Source organism: Pristiophorus japonicus, chromosome 2 (genome assembly GCF_044704955.1).
Source record: "Pristiophorus japonicus isolate sPriJap1 chromosome 2, sPriJap1.hap1, whole genome shotgun sequence".
NCBI classification, from domain to species: domain Eukaryota; kingdom Metazoa; phylum Chordata; class Chondrichthyes; family Pristiophoridae; genus Pristiophorus; species Pristiophorus japonicus.
In genome coordinates, this window is record NC_091978.1 from 75,658,633 (window position 1) to 75,675,745 (window position 17,113).

The window sequence follows — 17,113 nt, forward strand, 5'->3', positions numbered from 1 at the left end:
GTTATCGCCGAGCGTTACTTTCCCCATGTACTTAACGGCGGGAAAAAATATTACCACCTGCCCACATTTTTTGGGCAGAATCATAAGAATGAGCGAAATCAATGGCCATAATATCGCCCAGCGTTACTTTCCGCACGGATTTAACGCCGAGATTCAATATTAACGCTCGCCCACTTTTTTTTTGTCGTAAAGAGCATAATTACTGAAACTAGCGGCCATGAGACCACACAACGTCAATTTCACCGCCTCGCACACATATCGGCCACAATATCCCTCGCTCAAAATACCGCCCAGAAAAAGTGGAACTAACCAGAACTAATCACAGCGTTATGGACGCCATGTTCTAGATCACATGCCGCATCCTATAAAAGACTGCTGTGCTTCAACCTCGGCGGAGTTCGGATGTACTCTGCAGGTCGTTGAAGTTGATGTGAACATCTGTAAAAACATCTTGACCATACTGTGACCGATTGGAATTGAATAGGTATCTTCATCTTCATCTGGACATTCCTTATTTGTGACCAATCGGTGGAAAACCGAGTAATACTGCAATGGGGCCTGTCCTTTCTCACCCTCTCTTGGTGACCAATTACATGCAGAGGCTCGACATCGCCGAAGGAACGCTCCACTGCATTATGTGCCCAATGTAAGACGTGACAGACTGATATGATATGGGGATAAGGGGTTATGGGCAGCGGGTGGGGAAGTGGAGCTGAGTCCATGATCAGATCAGCCATGATCTTATTGAATGGCGGAGCAGGCTCGAGGGACCGTATGGCCTACTCCTGTTCCTATTTCTTATGTTCTTATGTTCTTATGATGAGGAGGATCAGACATTACACCCCCCACAAGTACAAGGAGAAGCATTCTTACCTCGACTTTCCAGACACCACCTGCCTTCGGAGGCTGCGCTTCCGCAAAGAGGTTATCACTGACATATGCCAGCTGATAAGGGCAGATCTTCAGCCTGCCAGCACCATCAGTACTGCACTGTCCGTCGAGGTCAAAGTCATCGCGGCACTGTCGTTCTATGCCTCAGGTTCTTTTCAGGCCACAGCTGGAGACATTTGCGGACTTTCTCAGCATGCCACACATCGCTGCATTAGACACGTCACTGAAGCCCTGTACGTATGCAGGAGGGACTTGATCAGCTTCCCTATGACCAGGGAGGTACAGAGTGAGAGGGCTCTAGGCTTCTCCAGAATTGCAAATTTCCCCAAGGTACAGGGAGCAATAAACTGTAAGCACATCGCGATGCGGGCACCTTTTCAGGATGCAGAGGTTTTCAGGAACAGCAAGGAATTCCATTCCCTGAATGTCCAACTGGTTGTCGACCACCAGCAAATTATACTGGCAGTGAATGCTCAATTTCAGGGCAGCATCCATGATGCTCACATCCTGCTTGAGAGCACTGTATCTGACTTGTTTAACAATGAGCCACAAGGTCAATGCTGGATTCTTGGTGATAAAGGATATGGCCTCGCCACCTGGCTGATGACCCCCCTGCATGACACCCACACCAAAGCCAAGAGGCGATACAACGAGAGCCACAGAGCAACTCGCAATATCGTGGAGAAAACCATTGGAGTGCTGAAGCAGTGCTTTAGATGCCTGGACCACTCAGGAGACCACGCACCATCCTGAGCAGGTAGCTAAATTCATGGTGGTGTGCTCCATGCTGCACAACTTGGCTATCAGGAGGGGACAAGAATTGCCTGATGAGTCTGACAGTCCACCTCAGGAGAGAGAGGAAGAGGAGGACGAGGAGGCGGATGTTGACATCGGCCCAGACAATCAGGCTGATGCTGAAGCCATGTCCCCGCCCCCCTGTAGACCGCATGAAAGGGCCCATGGTGGCATGATAGCTGCAAGAGCCTTATGTCAGGAGCTCATCAATGATCGCTTTGCTTGAAAGAACGTTGGTGTTATTTACAAGGCTGACACACTGCTGGGTATGCAGGTGATACATCAATGGTGGGTATCACCTTGGTGACAGTTAAAGTTTAAGTTGATTGAAGGTAAGTGTGATTATACCCATTGATGTTAAGGAATCACCAGCATGTAATGGTGCAGCTATCTGAGCCAATGCACCGCAAGGTTTTGTTAAATAAAAAACATTTAAACCGAACATTAGTCTGAAATCATCAGTATTTCTGTACAAACCAACCTTTCACCCCCGCCCCCTTCCCCGCCGCCCCCCGCTTCTCCTCCCCACCTCTACCCCTTCCCCTCCTGACTCCAAGCCACCTGGCTGAGGAGCTCCTCAGGCGATGCTTCATTGGGAGGGGTGGTGACGGCCGAAGCACTGCTTGGATGGATGCGGGAGAGGATGGTCCCGAGGCGGGAACGTTCTCTGAGCCAGAAGCAAGATGTTGCTGCTGGCTCTCGTGTGGTTGACAATGGGGTGCGACACCTTGGGATGCAGTGCTGCGCTCCGGGACCACTGCCACCAGTGTTCCTGGCTACCAGCTCCAGGGCCTCCTCCATTCCTTCCATGTTATATCTTATTTGTTGGACAAAAACTCAGTGTCAACTATGTTCTTGGTGCTTAGTAGGCTTTTTGCTACTGGTGAATCTCCCTCGTGCCTCCCACAACAGCCAGACAAGCACACACCACAGCCACACACGCTTTCAGTGCCTCTGAGCACCCTCTCTCTCTGTCTCCTCTTCTGCGCATGTCGTGATGACCCTTGACCAACGGAATTGCGGGAATCGAGCGTTGCCTTGCCGTTGCTAAGGACAGCCACACGTTACGGCAGAAGGTCAAAATTTTAAAACTACTGCCCATTTTATATCGCTCGCGGTAACGGGCATTTTCAAAAATGGAAACTAAGTGTTTTGAGAATGGGCGAGAAACCGGCGATCTGAAAACCCTTTTTTAACACCCACCTGGAAATAACGTCCATTGTTAAGCACAGAAGTGGAGGTTCTAGCCCATAGTCTCAGAATAAGGGGCCGCCCATTTAAAACTGGGATGAGGAGGAATTTCTTCTCAGAGGGTGGAAATCTGTGGAATTCTCTTCCCCAGAGAGCTGTGGAGGCTGGGTCATTGAATATACTTTAAGGTTGAAATAGACATATTTTTGAGAGAAAAGGGAATAAAGGGTTATGGGGAGCAGGCGGGGAAGTGGAGCTAAGCCCATGATCAGATCAGCCATGATCTTATTGAATGGTGGACCAGGCTCGAGGGGTCAAATAGCCTACTTCTGCTCCTATTTCTTATGTTCTTATGTTACGGAGGGAATGCCAGGATTTTGACCCATGATGATGAATTTATGCCGATATATTTCCAAATCACCACAGTGTGCAACTTAGAGGTGATGGTCTTCTCATGAGCCCGCTGCCCTTATCCTTCTAGGTGGTAGAGATCGCAGATTTGGGAGATGCTGCCGAAGAAGCTTGCTGAGTTACTACAGTGCATCTTGTAGATGATATACATTGCAGTCACGGTGCGCCGGTGGTGGAGGGAGTGAATGTTTGACGTGGTGGATGGGTGCTAATCAAGTGGGCTCCTTTGTCCTGGATGGCGTTGAGCTTCTGGAGTTGTTCCATAGAGCACCATACACTGAACTTACCCATTGGGCTTTACATGGTGCAGTTTACCACTGATATCCATGTGGCGCAGTTGCCAATTGAGCCTCAGATGGTGCGGTTACCATTGACCTCCATACTCTGCAGTTACCCATTAAGATCCACATGCTGGCATTACTCATTGAGCTAAATATGGGACAGTGATCCATTTAACCCATTGAGCTATTGTGAGAGCACCATTACCAAAAGTATTAGCAATTGAGGATGGCCTATAAATGCAGCCTTGCAACAACCAGAGCACAATTTTTTGTTTTTTTAAAATATTACTTTAATTAAAATCTATTAAGGAACCAAGAAGTATATTTTCCTAAATTCACTAATGGTAGTGAAAAAATCAATTAATCAAGTTTTTCCATTTTATATTCCAAGCACATTTTTGCTAACATTAACAGAGAAAAATATACTTTCCCAGGGCTCAATTTTCCCTAATTATCTGCACTGTTTTTTTGACATGCACCTTTTTTTTTTGAGTAAATAAAAATCTCCAAGTTTCCCCAAAGTTTCTGCGCGAGCATAATTCAGATACGATTTTTGTAGGTTAGTTTTTTTGCGTAACCTGATGTCTGCGCCAGTTTTTCACATTTAAGAAAGTTTGGCCAACTTACATTTTTCCTAGGACGGCGTATGTGACCACTCCCAAAAAGTCTTCTGGGCACTTAAGAAAATTCAGCGCGCATTACAAAATCGGCGCAGAAAGACACCATTGTTTTTAGGCAAAATTTTGGAGGGAATTAAGAAGGCAAAGAATATGCATCATAAATCTTAATTATTTCAAAGTCAAAAGGGAAAAAATAGAAGTCCAATGCAATTCTTTAATTTATTTATTTATTTTTTCCAAAGTATCCATCCCATCATAGGCAGTCCCTCGAAATCGAGGAAGACTTGCTTCCACTCTTAAAATGAGTTCTTAGGTGGCTGAACAGTCCAATATGAGAACCATAGACTCTTGTCACAGGTGGGGCAGATTGTCATTGAGGGAAGGGGTGGGTGGGACAGGTTTGCCGCATGCTCTTTCCGCTGCCTGCGTTTGGTTTCTGCATGCACTCGGCAATGAGACTCGAGGTGTTCAGCGCCCTCCCGGATGCACTTCCTCCACTTAGGGCAGTCTTTGGCCAGGGATTCCCAGGTGTCAGTGGGGATGTTGCACTTTAGCAGGGAGGCTTTGAGGGTGTCCTTGTAATGTTTCCTCTGCCCATCTTTGGCTCGTTTGCCATGAAGGAGCTCCAAGTAGAGCACCTGCTTTGGGAGTCTTGTGTCAGGCATGCGAACAATGTGGCCTGCTCAGCGGAGCTGATCAAGTGTGGTCAGTGCTTCAATGCTGGGGATGTTAGCCTGGTCGAGGACGCTGATGTTAGTGCGCCTGTCCTCCCAAGGGATTTGTAGGATCTTGCGGAGACATCGTTGGTGGTATCTCTCCAGCGACTTGAGGTGTCCACTGTACATGGTCCATGTCTCTGAGCCATACAGGAGGGCGGGTATTACTACAGTCCTGGAGACCATGAGCTTGGTGGCAGTTTTGAGGGCCTGGTTTTCAAATACTCTTTTTCTCAGGTGCTGAAGGCTGCACTGGCGCACTGGAGGCGGTGTTGAATCTCGTCGTCAATGCCTGCTCTTGTTGATAAGAGGCTCCCAAGGTATGGGAAATGATCCACGTTGTCCAGGGCCGCGCCGTGGATCTTGATGACTGGGGGGCAGTGCTGTGCAGCGAGGACAGGCTGGTGGAGGACTTTGTCTTATGGATGCTTAACGTAAGGCCCGTGCTTTCGTACGCCTCAGTGAATACATTGATTATGTCCTGGAGTTTAGCCTCTGTATGTTCACAGATGCAGGCGTTGTCCGCATACTGTAGCTCAACGAGGGGTGGTCTTGGACATGGCCAGGAGAAGGTTGAACAGTTTCCCACTGGTTCTGCAGTTTAGTTCCACTCCAGCGGGGAGCTTGTTGACTGTGAGGTGGAGCATGGTAGCAAGGAAGATTGAGAAGTGGGTTGGGGCGATGATGCAGCCCTGTTTGACACCGGTCTAGACGTGGATTGGGTCTGTAATGGACCCGTTGGTAAGGATCACGGCCTGCATGTTGTCGTGGAGCATGGTGACGAACTTTTGGGGGCATCCGAAGCGGAGGAGGACGCTCCATAGTACCACCGCACCACCGAATGTCTCCACACTGGCTCGAGGGTCAGTGCGTCGTCCGGCAGAATTGCTCCCTCGCCCGGATATAGGGGCTCGGCTTCAAAAGAAGCATGGATGCGGGGGCGGGGGTGGGGTGGGGTGAAAGCCGAGCTGAACTGCCAGCCACTTATATAAGGGATGAGAACCCTTAGGCTATACAGCAGCTTCAAAAGAAACCTGGCCGGGACAGGTGGGGGTGGGGGTGTGATTCGAAGCTGAGCCCCTGTGTCCGGCGAGGGAGCGATTCTGCTGGCTGACCCTCCAACCCTCAAGCCCGGTGAGGAGACATTCGATGGTGGTGTTGTACTATGGAGCGTCCTCCTCTGCTTCGGATGCCCCCAAAAGTTCGTCACCATCCTCCGCCTGCTCCACGATGATATGCAGGCTGTGGTCCTTACCAACGGGTCCATTAGACTTTGTTGCCCCAAATATCTTCATTGAATGCCTAGTTTCCCATTCTAAGCAAACCTATTACGCATGCGCAAACCGGATATGGTCCATACTAGGGCGTGCACCTTGCGAGAGAGAGGGAAGAAGGTCCGCGTGCTTTGTCCTGCTATTTTGAGCTTCTTGCAATGCAGCAATTAAATTATGGGGGCAATATTGACAATGCCATACTTCGTGCAAGCCTTCTGCATGATTGTGCTGGGAGGAGAAGATTGATTAGGCTTCATCACCTGAGGAACCTTGGAGCATGAAGAATGATGGACAGGAGCACTTACCCACATCGGGTATATCGAGACAGGCATTCATACCTGCACCTGAGTGATGCAGACTGTGTGAGAAGGCTGCATTTCCGCAAAAAAGTTGTAACCGAGGTTTTTGAGTTAATGAAAGCAGACCTGCACCCTAGAAGCGTTGGGAGGACTGCTTTGTCAGTTGAAGTAAAGGTTACAGCTGCACTTTCATTTTATGCATTGGATCATTCCAGGCCACAACTGGGGATGTGTGCACCATTTCTCAACATGCAACACCTATCTGCATTCGGCAGGTGACTGCTGCACTATATGCCTGGAGGAATAACTACATAAAGTTCCCCATGACCGCCCAGGTAATGCATGACAGGGCTGTGGGCTTCTCCAGGATTGCTGGCTTCCCAAAGGTACAGGGCTGAATTGATTGTACTTACATCACCTTGCGAGCATCTTTGGAGGATTCCAAGATGTACAGGAACAGAAAAGGCTTCTATTCCATTAATGTGCAGCTCGTGTGTGATGACATGCATCGCTTCATGGCAGTTGATGCAAGATACCGTGGGAGAACCCATGATGCGTTCATCTTACACAAGAGCGCTATATCTGCCATGTTTCAGCAGCAGCCAGAAGGGCAGAGCTGGCTGCTGGGGGACAAAGGGTACGGCCTTGCCACCTGGCTCATGATGCCCCTATGCATAACCCGGACAGAAGCTGAGCGAGAATACAACGTCGCACATTGCGATGCGCAGCATAATAGAGAGGACCATTAGCATCTTGAAACAGCATTTCCGATACCTGGACCATTCCAGAGGCTACTTGCAATATTCCCCTGACATTGTCGGTCAGTTCACTATTGTCTGCTGCATGCTGCATAACTTAGCCATCACGAGGCAGCAGCAGCTGATAGTAGAAGACCCATCTGGGGTGAGAGTAGCTGATGATGAGGCGGAAGATGAGGAGCATAAGGAAGCCATGCAACTACCTGAACTCAGAGCACGACGGCGGAGCATGGCGGGCCGTCATGGCCCTTTAACGATTGCTCGAGCCTTGCGCCAGCAGCTTATCCGTGAACGCTTTGCTGCCTGAAGGCTGAGCGACAACTATTCCAAATGGACCATGTTTACTGTTTGGACCAGTTCCGTAATGTTGTGTTGTGTTAATGGACAAATAATGGAAATGATTCAGTTATAATTTAAAATATATTTTATTCAAAAGTTTAACAAATACTTGTTTGTACTTAACTTAAATAAAAATATTCTTGTATCAAACTTTAAAGTTTGCAGTTAAGATCACTTACAGACTTTAAGATCACTTAAAAACTTGAAGATCACTTACAAATTTTTAAACGTAAATTTGCATCACTTACAAAAAACCTTTAATTTGAGAACAGTTACAACAGTAACAACAATAATAATAACAGCAACAACAGCAGCAAAGAAAGGCTGCGCTACCTTATTCTAAGACCGCCTGCTGCACTTGGGCTTGGTGACTCCACTCCTGCCCGCAGGCAGTGGCGCAGCGTTTCTCTGGTTGGTACCAAGCTTATTCTTTTGAGCATTTCGGGTAATGCGCACTTCTTGATGGGGGGGCATGGCAGGTGGTAATGTGGAAGGCCTCTTCTGAGGCTGGTCTGGGGATTGGAATGGGAGTGGCAGTCGATTCTATCAATGAGCACGGGGTCTGGCCGTGTTCCCTTATTGCAGCAGCTACCTCCGACATTACCCCCCCTAATGTTCACCGACATTGTATCAGCTGACTGCGACATTCTCTCCCTCATGTTCCCAGACAGTGTTCCCATTTCTCGCGAGATTGTTGCTACTTCTCTCGACAGTCCCGATACCCCACTGATGGTGTCCAGGAGTGATAGCACAAGGTCAATGCTCTCCCCACCCATTGCCATCATCTGAACCACATCTGTTACATCTTGCATCTCAGGAGAGCGCTGTCGAGCTCTCCTTTCCCTCCTCACCCTGGGTGTGGCTCGCTGCACCCCACTGGGACCCGCAGCCTCAGACTGTGTGAAACTATAAAATGTCCCAACACTCGTACTACACAGGAACGGGGCTGGCATCTCAATGGACGGCACCAGCACCTCCTCCAGAGTGAATACAACAGTGGGGGCTTCATCCTCCTCCTCCCACTGCCTCTCCCCCTCACCCCCATGCTCTTGGTCTGGAATGTGGGACTGGAAGATGTTCTCCTCTTCAGGCTCATCCACGTCTGAATCATCATCAGCATCGGCTTCAGCCTCATCAGGATTGGCCTCAAGTTCTGCAAAATATAACAAAAGAGACAAATGGTTAGCAGCAGAGGAGGGGGCAGGGTGGCATGAGCAGGCACACACAGCGCAGGCAACAGGCTGATTTGAAGGACCGCGGTGAATGATAGCACATTGCATCAGCCGAAGCGTATTTGAAGGAGACATCCCCATGAACTGAAGCATGGCTAGCCCATGCAGTGCTTAACATTTAGCAAAGCCAGACTGTGGAATTTGCAGGACTTACCCTCTCCCTCGAGTGTGGGCCCAGCTTGTGCAGTGGTGGTTGCTTTTCTCTAGGCAGGACCCACCAAAGCAGCAACCCTGGCTTCCAGGTGTGTAAGTGGGTGCAGATTTGCCGGGCCCGTTCAAGTTCTCTCTCTTTTGTTATGTGCTACCTTCCCCTGCAAAGATGAAGATATTTTTTAGAGAGGGTGTCTTTCTGCTGAGTGGGTCATACAGATGATCACATTTACAATTGCAATTCCAGTGAATAAATGAAAATATTACTTACACTAACTGCTTGACCAAGGTCCTGCCACTTCTTTTTGCACTGGCCTCCGGACCTCGGGGTGGTCACTGTTACACAGCAATCTTGTGAAAGTTGGTTCCAGCGTTTCTTCATTTCTTTTGGTGAAACTTTTATTTGACCTCTGCTGGTGTCCAGCTCGTGCCATCTGGCTTCAATTACAGTAACCAGTGCTTCCACTTCGTCCCGTGAGAAATTCTTGGGCCTTAAGCCGCGTTGCATATTGCAGCTCCAATTTTAAGTTCTCACACACAACTGGCTCTTTAAAAATGGCAGAATGCAGACCGGGAGGTGTAATAGCAGTCAGTCACATAAAAATGTAAATTCTTTTCCCACGCATGCGCAGAAGAGGGGGCATCCTTTTGTTGGCGTAGACATTAGTCTCCACCACCCAAAGCTAAAGGACAGGCTGCGCGGTGCCAATTTCAAAAATTAGAATGGGGAAACTTTCAAGTTTTTTGGGGGAGTAGTCGGACCTTAAAAAAACAGGCGTAACTCTTGAGATGTGCCAAAAAACGGCATTGGGGAAAACTGAATCCTTCGTGTCAGTTTTAAAATAATGTAAAACTACAAAACCAAAGCCTTTAATGTTTTGCGTAGTCTGATATTTCCTGGGATGTAACTGCGAAGTTGCCATTGCTGAGAAATACTTCTGACGTCTCGGAGCCAGCTCAGCTAACAAGGAGCTAATGAAAGGCAGCAGAACTGAACAGCACAGAGCTCAAGTACTGAATGGCATGAATTTGCGAGTATGAGGCAGTTCTGCTCCCTGGTGACTTGCTTTGAGTCTGTCAAGCTGTGTGGAAATCTTACTAGGAATATTTGAAAGCTGTTTCAAAAAATGGACATTTTGACAGGATCAAATAAAAAAGACCTTATAATTAGCTGCTCAATTTGAAATAATTTGTATCGCCGTGGTTTCATTTGTCTTTCACTCAAATAACATCTCAGTTTTTTAAACCTTGTGTCCTAGCCTACAAGATAAAAGAAATTAAAGAGTAACCAGAAGCAAAAATGTTCACTGTTGTAACAGAGTTTGTACCATCCCTGTGGATTTCACCTCATTGAATAAAAATTATTCATTATATGGTGAACTCCAGGACAACATCCAGGTCAAAGTTACTTTCAGCAGTGTCTTCCCTAGCAACTCTTTGACCATCAGCTTAGAAATCTCCGACAGTTTCAATACTGGCATGTTCTGCAATATGTGATAGGACAGCCATGCATCTATGCAGAGATGAACACCACCTCGTGTAATCTGGGTCCTAACTGCTAACGCTGTCTCAGGCACTCCATCTTGTTGGAGGGGCGCCCCCGAGGTGTCAGCGCAGCGCTGAAGAGGTGAGCACTACGTGGATGATCCACATAACCCTGATGCGCCACAACCCCCTCTCCTTCAGTTAAAGGGGACTGTTGCTACGGCTGTATGATGGTGGCCCGGTCAAGACAAGGTCCGCCATTGTGGGGCCGATGGGAGAGTCGGCCGACAAATAAAGTGGCAGCCCTGGGCGCAGGAGTGCCTGGGCAGATGTCCGCGCCCGCGCCCGCGCCAGCCTCGTGTCTCAAGAGGCAGTTTCCCCCGCGGGGTGCAAAGGGGTTGGCGCTGGGCGTTGAGGGGTTGGTGCGTACGGCGATGACATCATTGCGTAGGTCTGTGTCAGCCCAGGGCGCAAATTGCAGGTCACGACGCTAACTTCATATCTCCCCCAAAATCTCGGGGGCAATTTCACCCCAGGCGCAACCGCCGCCCATCCCTGGGCAAAAAGGCAATTGCGTCCCGTTAGCGCCTCCCGGCGGCACTAACAGGGTGCAAAAAAGGGGCAATTTTGGCACAAGGTTTTTAACTTCTAAAGGGCTAAATTTGATGGATTACGTTTGCTCAAGGACATTTCGGTATAAGACAGGTGTTACACCTTTAATGGTATAAAGCTGAGCGAGCAGACTAAATATATTCCCAAACATGATCTCAACTGGATTAACAGACAAATTAGAAGTGAGATAAAAAGGAAAAATGTACAATCGTGCAGGCAGAAAGGCGAAGGGGCACACTGGGATGAATACAAGAAAATGCAGAAACATATTAAAAGGGCGATGAGAGGGAAAAAGAGAAACCAAGAAAATGGTGGTGGCTGCGACCATGCCGGAGAAGTAAAGAAGGGGCCGACCAGTGAGTCGGCCAAAACAGGTAAGATGGCGGCGCAGGGCACTCCTGACCTCCCCTTTGACTTGCACCCCGCGAGCAGAGGTCGGCCTGGTTCACGACCGGCAAGGCTAGCACTGACACCGTTCGCGGTAGCCTCGCGGGTCAATATCTGTCGCAGGGCGGAAATGGTCATCGCGTGGCGTTAAAGTGTCAGCACGCATGGTAATGATGTCATCGCTGATTGCACGGCAGCCCGGGACGCTTCCGGCAAGATGCGGCGCTACCGTGGCAGCGCCTCCGCTAACTACTGCGCACTTTCGTGGGAGCCGGCAGCACCCCCCCCCCGACCCCCCACGGGCAAAAACTGTTTTGCGCCCTGGAGGCGCAAACAGGCATCGCAAAACAGGGCAATTTCAACCGCTTGGGCTTTTCAGCTTGGAAAACATCTCTTTGAGGGGTTATCTTATAGAGGTATATAAGGTTGTTCAGAGTATAGTAGAACAAGAGAATGCAGATTTAAACTAGTATTTTCTTGTTGGTGGTGGATGATTGTTAATAGCCACTTGTCAGCCCAAGTCTGGATGTTGTCCAGACCCTGCTGCCGACTAGGAGGGGCTGCTCCTTTATCAATGACGATGTGAATGGAGTTGAACACTGTAGAATCAACAGTGACGAGCTGCAATCCACGCTAAAGCAGCTGAAGATGGTTCAGTCACATCGCTTCTCGGCCTTTTGGCTAAGATCTGCATAACTAACCTGACCAGCCACCATGACTTCCGGGTGGTTTCTCCCTGGTCAGGAAGGTATATGCTTACATTTTTGTAAACAGGAGGTGGGTGGGATGGCTTGACCCATCCACCTCCACGGAGGTGTGTGGGGGACCTGACCCATCCACCTCCATGGCACGAACCTGGTATTGCAGTACTTCCAGGAACGGTGCAGTGGCTCTAGGCCTTTTGGCTAAGAGCATTGGCGCAGAGTGATCCTTGACTGGTGCAGGGTGACCTCTGGCGTTTGTGACTTGACAAAGAATTGGAAACGATTGGCTACGAATTTATAAAAAAAAAAAATGTTGCTCAAGGACCTCTGGCAGCAAAGTCCTGAGGCTGTGATGATTGGCCTTTGACAACCACACCCATCTTCCTGTGTGCCAGGATTGACTACAGCCATTGGAGGGTTTCCTCTTTACCCTCCATTGACCTCTGTTTTGCTGGGGTTCCTTGCTGCTATGCTTGACTGAATGCTGCCTTGATGTTGAGGTCATCTACTCTCACCTCTCCTCTAGCATTCAGTTCGTGCATCTATGTCTGGAGCAAGGCTGTTACAAGCTGAAAAGCCATGTAGTTCTGGTGGAACTCAAACTTATTGTACATGAGTAGGTTATTGGTGGCACATGCTGGCTCTATTGAATTCTTGCATCATTTTACTAATGATTGGATGGAGGTTGATAGGGCAGTAATTGACTGGGTTAGATTTGTCCAAATTTTATGAATGGGACATACCTGGGCAATTTTCCATATTATCTGGTATATACTAGTGTCATAGCTGTACTGGAATAGCTTGGCTAGGGGGTCAGCTAGTTCAGGTATGCAGATCCTCAGCATTACCACTGGAATGTGCTGTATCTGATGTATTCAGATGTTTCTTAATGTCACATGAAATAAACTGATTCAGCAGAACAATGGCAGGGGTAGGTTTGAGGCTGATTAGGTTTGCCCACCCGACACTTTTGACTGAAATATTTAATAAATACTTCAGCCTTGCCTCTTGTACTTACATACTGGGCTCCATCATAGTTGAAGTTGGGAGGTTCATTCAGCCTCCTGTGTGGACAGTAGATGGTAATCAGCAGGAAATTTGTTGCCCTTGGTCGAAATGAAGCCATAAAAGGTAATATGGTCAGACGTCAATGTTGGGCACCCATAGGGCCTCCCTCACTCGACTGTATCACATTGTATCTCCACTTCTGTTGAGTCTATCATGTCAGAGGCGCAGGATGTACTCAAGGATGGAGATGGTGGAGCCTGGGATGCTGACCAATAGATATCATTCTGTATAAATAACGACATTAGGCTGTTGCTTTCCCAATTTGGGCACCTGTCCCCAGATGTTGGTGAGGAGAACCTTGCACAGTAAACTGGGCAGGGATTGTCTCTAATCCAATGCCTGGGTCTTTGCCAATGGACCGGTCCTTTCTCTTCCTGTTATGTTTTGCAGTGATGGCTTTACAGCCGAATCAGTTGTCTGGTCCTTTGTGAGGAAACCAGTCAGCACCAACATAGATTCCCAAAGGAAGCCATCACCAAACTCTGCACACTGCTGCAGCCAGGAATTGAGCCCTGCTCCAGCATGGCTGTTAGTTGCTGTCAACGTTACAGCTACTTTGAGCTTTTATGCATTTTTGTCAAGGCCAGGAGTTTCATTACGTTTCTTAAGGAAAGCAGCCAGCAGCAAGAAAGAGCTCTGCACTTCTCTTGTATAGCGGAATACCACAAGTCCTGAGGAAATTCTCAGCAATAGGATTTTACAGCACAGAAGGAGAATATTTGGCCGATTGTGCCGGTGCCTGCTCTCTGAACGAACTATTCACTTAGACACATCCTCTTGCTTTTTTCCCACAGTTTATATCATTTTATTTTTCAAATAATTTATCCTCTTTATAAAATTATTATGGATTATGCTCCCACCATTGTTTCAGGTAGGACATACCACATCTTAACAACCCTCTGTGCAAAATATAGTTCCTAACCTCTTTTCATTCCTTAGTAATGATCTTAAATTTATGCCCTCTAGTTATCAACTCACTGACCAGTGGAATTTATTTAAAATACTTTGAAGGGCCAACAGCTCCAATGCCTGTCTCAACAGATGCCTTGGTAATCAGACACACTGCTCAGATTGACCTTAGAAATAAATGAAGGAAAAAAAGCTTGGAAGGCATCACCCTGAAGTCTTTTTGATCGACAGGCTTTTGGCAGAAGCTGCCTGATGTGGTCACTAGTTCCCTTTTTCATTCTATGGCCATTCAGTGAATGCAAGCAGAGGACAACAACAACTTGCATTTATATAGCACTTTGAATGTAGAAAAATGTCCCATGCGCTTCACAGAGGCGTAATCAGAAAAAATGGATGTCAAGCCGAAGAAGGAGATATTAGGATGGGTGACCAACTGCTTGGTCCCACCGGTGGGTTTTAAGGAGAGTTTTAAAGGAAGAGAGGCAGGTGCAGAGGGGAGAGGATTAGGGAGGGATTTCCAAGGTGTAGGGCCCAGATGGCTGAAGACAATGCCACCAATGGTGGAATAAAGGAAAGGACAGATGCACAACAGGGCAGAGTCGGAGGAACAGAAAGTTCCAGGTGAGGGTGGTAGGACTAGAGTAGGTTACAGATATGGAAAGGGGTGAGACCACGAAGAGTTTTATACAGGAGGAGGATCATTTTGTATTGGAGGGAGCCGGTGTAGGTCAGCAAGGTTAGGGAGGATGGGTGAGTTTAACAGGAGGAAATAACGTAAGAACATAAGAAATAGGAGCAGGAGTAGGCCATTTGGCCCCTCGACCTGCTCCATCATTTAATAAGATCATGGCTGATCTAACCTCGGCCTCAACTCCACTTCCCCGCCCACTCCCCATAACTCTTATTGTTCAAAAATCTGTCCGTCTCCAGCTTAAATATATTCAATGACTCAGCCTCCACAGCTCTCTGGGTTAGAAAATTCCACAGATTCACGACCCTTTGGAGAGAAGAAATTCCTCCTCATCCCTGTTTTAAATGGGCGACCCCTTATTCTGAATCTAGTTCTAGATTCCCCACGAGGGGAAACATCCTCTCTGCATCTACCTTTTCAAGCCCCTCAGAATCTGATATGTTTCAATAAGATCACCTCTCATTCTTCTAAACTCCAAAAATTATATACCCAACCTGCTCAACCTTTCCCCATAAGATAACCCCTTCATCTCAGGAATCAATCTAGTGAACCTTCTCTGAACTGCCTCCAATGCAAGTATGTCCCTCCTTATAAAAGGAGCAGGCGGAGGATGGTAACAAATTTTTGGGGGCAGCTGAAACAGAGGAGGACGCTCAATAGTCCCTCACGGTTGACAGTGGGCAGAGGAAATGCTTCAAGGACACCCTCAAAGCCTCCTTGATGAAGTGCAACATCCCCACCGCCACCTGGGAATCCCCAGCCCAAGACCGCCCAAAGTGGAGGAAGAGCATCCGGGAGGGCACTGAGCACTTCGAATCTCGTCGCCATGAGGATGCAGAAACCAAGTGCAGACAGCGAAAGGAGTAAACCAGGCTCCCCATCCACCCTTTCCTTCAACCACTGTCTGCCCCACCTGTTACAGAGACTGCAGTTCCTTCCTCAATTTTGAGGGTCTGCCTATGATGAATAAGGAGACCAAAACTGTATGCAGTACTCCAGGTGTGGTCACATCAACAGTTGTAGCAGGATTTCCCTACTTTTATACTCCATCCCCTTGCAATAAAGGCCAACATTCCATTTGCCTTCCTAATTGCTTGCTGCACCTGCATACTAATATTTTGTGTTTCATGTACCAGGACCCCCAGGTCCCTCTGTACCGCAGCATTTTATAATCTCTCTCCATTTAAATAATAAATCGCTTTTTTATTTTTTCTCCCAAAGTGGATAACCTCACATTTTCCCACATTATAATCCATCTGCCAGATTTTTGCCCACTCACTTAGCATGTCTATATCGCTTTGCAGATCATTTGTGTCCTCCTCACAACTTGCTTTCCCACCTATCTTTGTATATTCAGCAAACTTGGCTACACTACACTCGGTCCCTTCATCCAAGTCATTAATATAGATTGTTGAGGCCCCAGCACTGATCCCTGTGGCACCCCACTAGTCACAGCTTGCCAACCTAAAGTGACCTATTTATCCCGACTCTCTATTTAGTGTTAGTTCGCCAATCCTCTATCCATGCTAATGTATTGCCCACAACCCCGTGAGCTCTTATCTTCTGCAGTAACCTTTTATGTGGCACCTTATCGAATGCTCATCAAGGACTGAATTTCAGACAAGCAGTCTGACAGCACAGAGGCAGCAATTGGGTTCAGGCAGCAGTTTTTGAGAGGGGTGCTGGAAAGATAGAGCAGGTGTTATCAGCATACATGAGGAAGCTGACCACATGCCTTCGGATGTCGCTGCTAAGGGGCAACTTATAGATGAGGAAGAGGAATAGCTAAAGGTAGATCTTTGGGAGACTCCAAGGGTGATGGTGCAAGAAGAGGAAGAGAAGCCATTACTGGAGATGCTCTGGTTACGATTTGATAGGTAAGAATGTAACCAATGAGGACAGTCCCACTGAAGCAAACAATGGAGGGGAGGCAATAAAAACAGAAAATTCTGGAAATTTCAGCAGGTCTCGCAGCATCTGTGGAGAGAAACAGAATTAACGTTTCAGGTCTGTGACCTTTTGTCAGAACTGGAAAAGTTTGAGATGCAAGAGGTTCCTAAGGAAGTGCAGGGGCAGTGAAAGGGGGAGGGGAGGAAAAGAACAAAAGGGAACGTCTGTGATAGGGTGGAAGGCAGAACAGATTAAGAGACAAAAGGGACGATAGGCAAAAATAAGATGGTAATGACACAAGTTAAGAAATAAAAGATGAGTCTGGGTGGGGTGTGAATGGCAGAATCATCACCAGCTGCCATGGGAAAGAGAAAAAAAGGAGGGTTTGTTTAAAAAAAAAAGGGAAAAAA

General features: G+C 47.7%; 1 protein-coding gene and 1 pseudogene across 1 annotated transcript in view; both read left to right on the forward strand.

Moving 5' to 3' along the window:
* The window catches only part of LOC139230593 (AT-rich interactive domain-containing protein 3A-like), a 584,081-nt gene that overhangs the window by 436,800 nt on the left and 130,168 nt on the right, over nt 1-17,113 (forward strand). The window lies entirely within an intron of this gene.
* LOC139252351 (U2 spliceosomal RNA) lies at nt 12,103-12,333 on the forward strand (annotated as a pseudogene).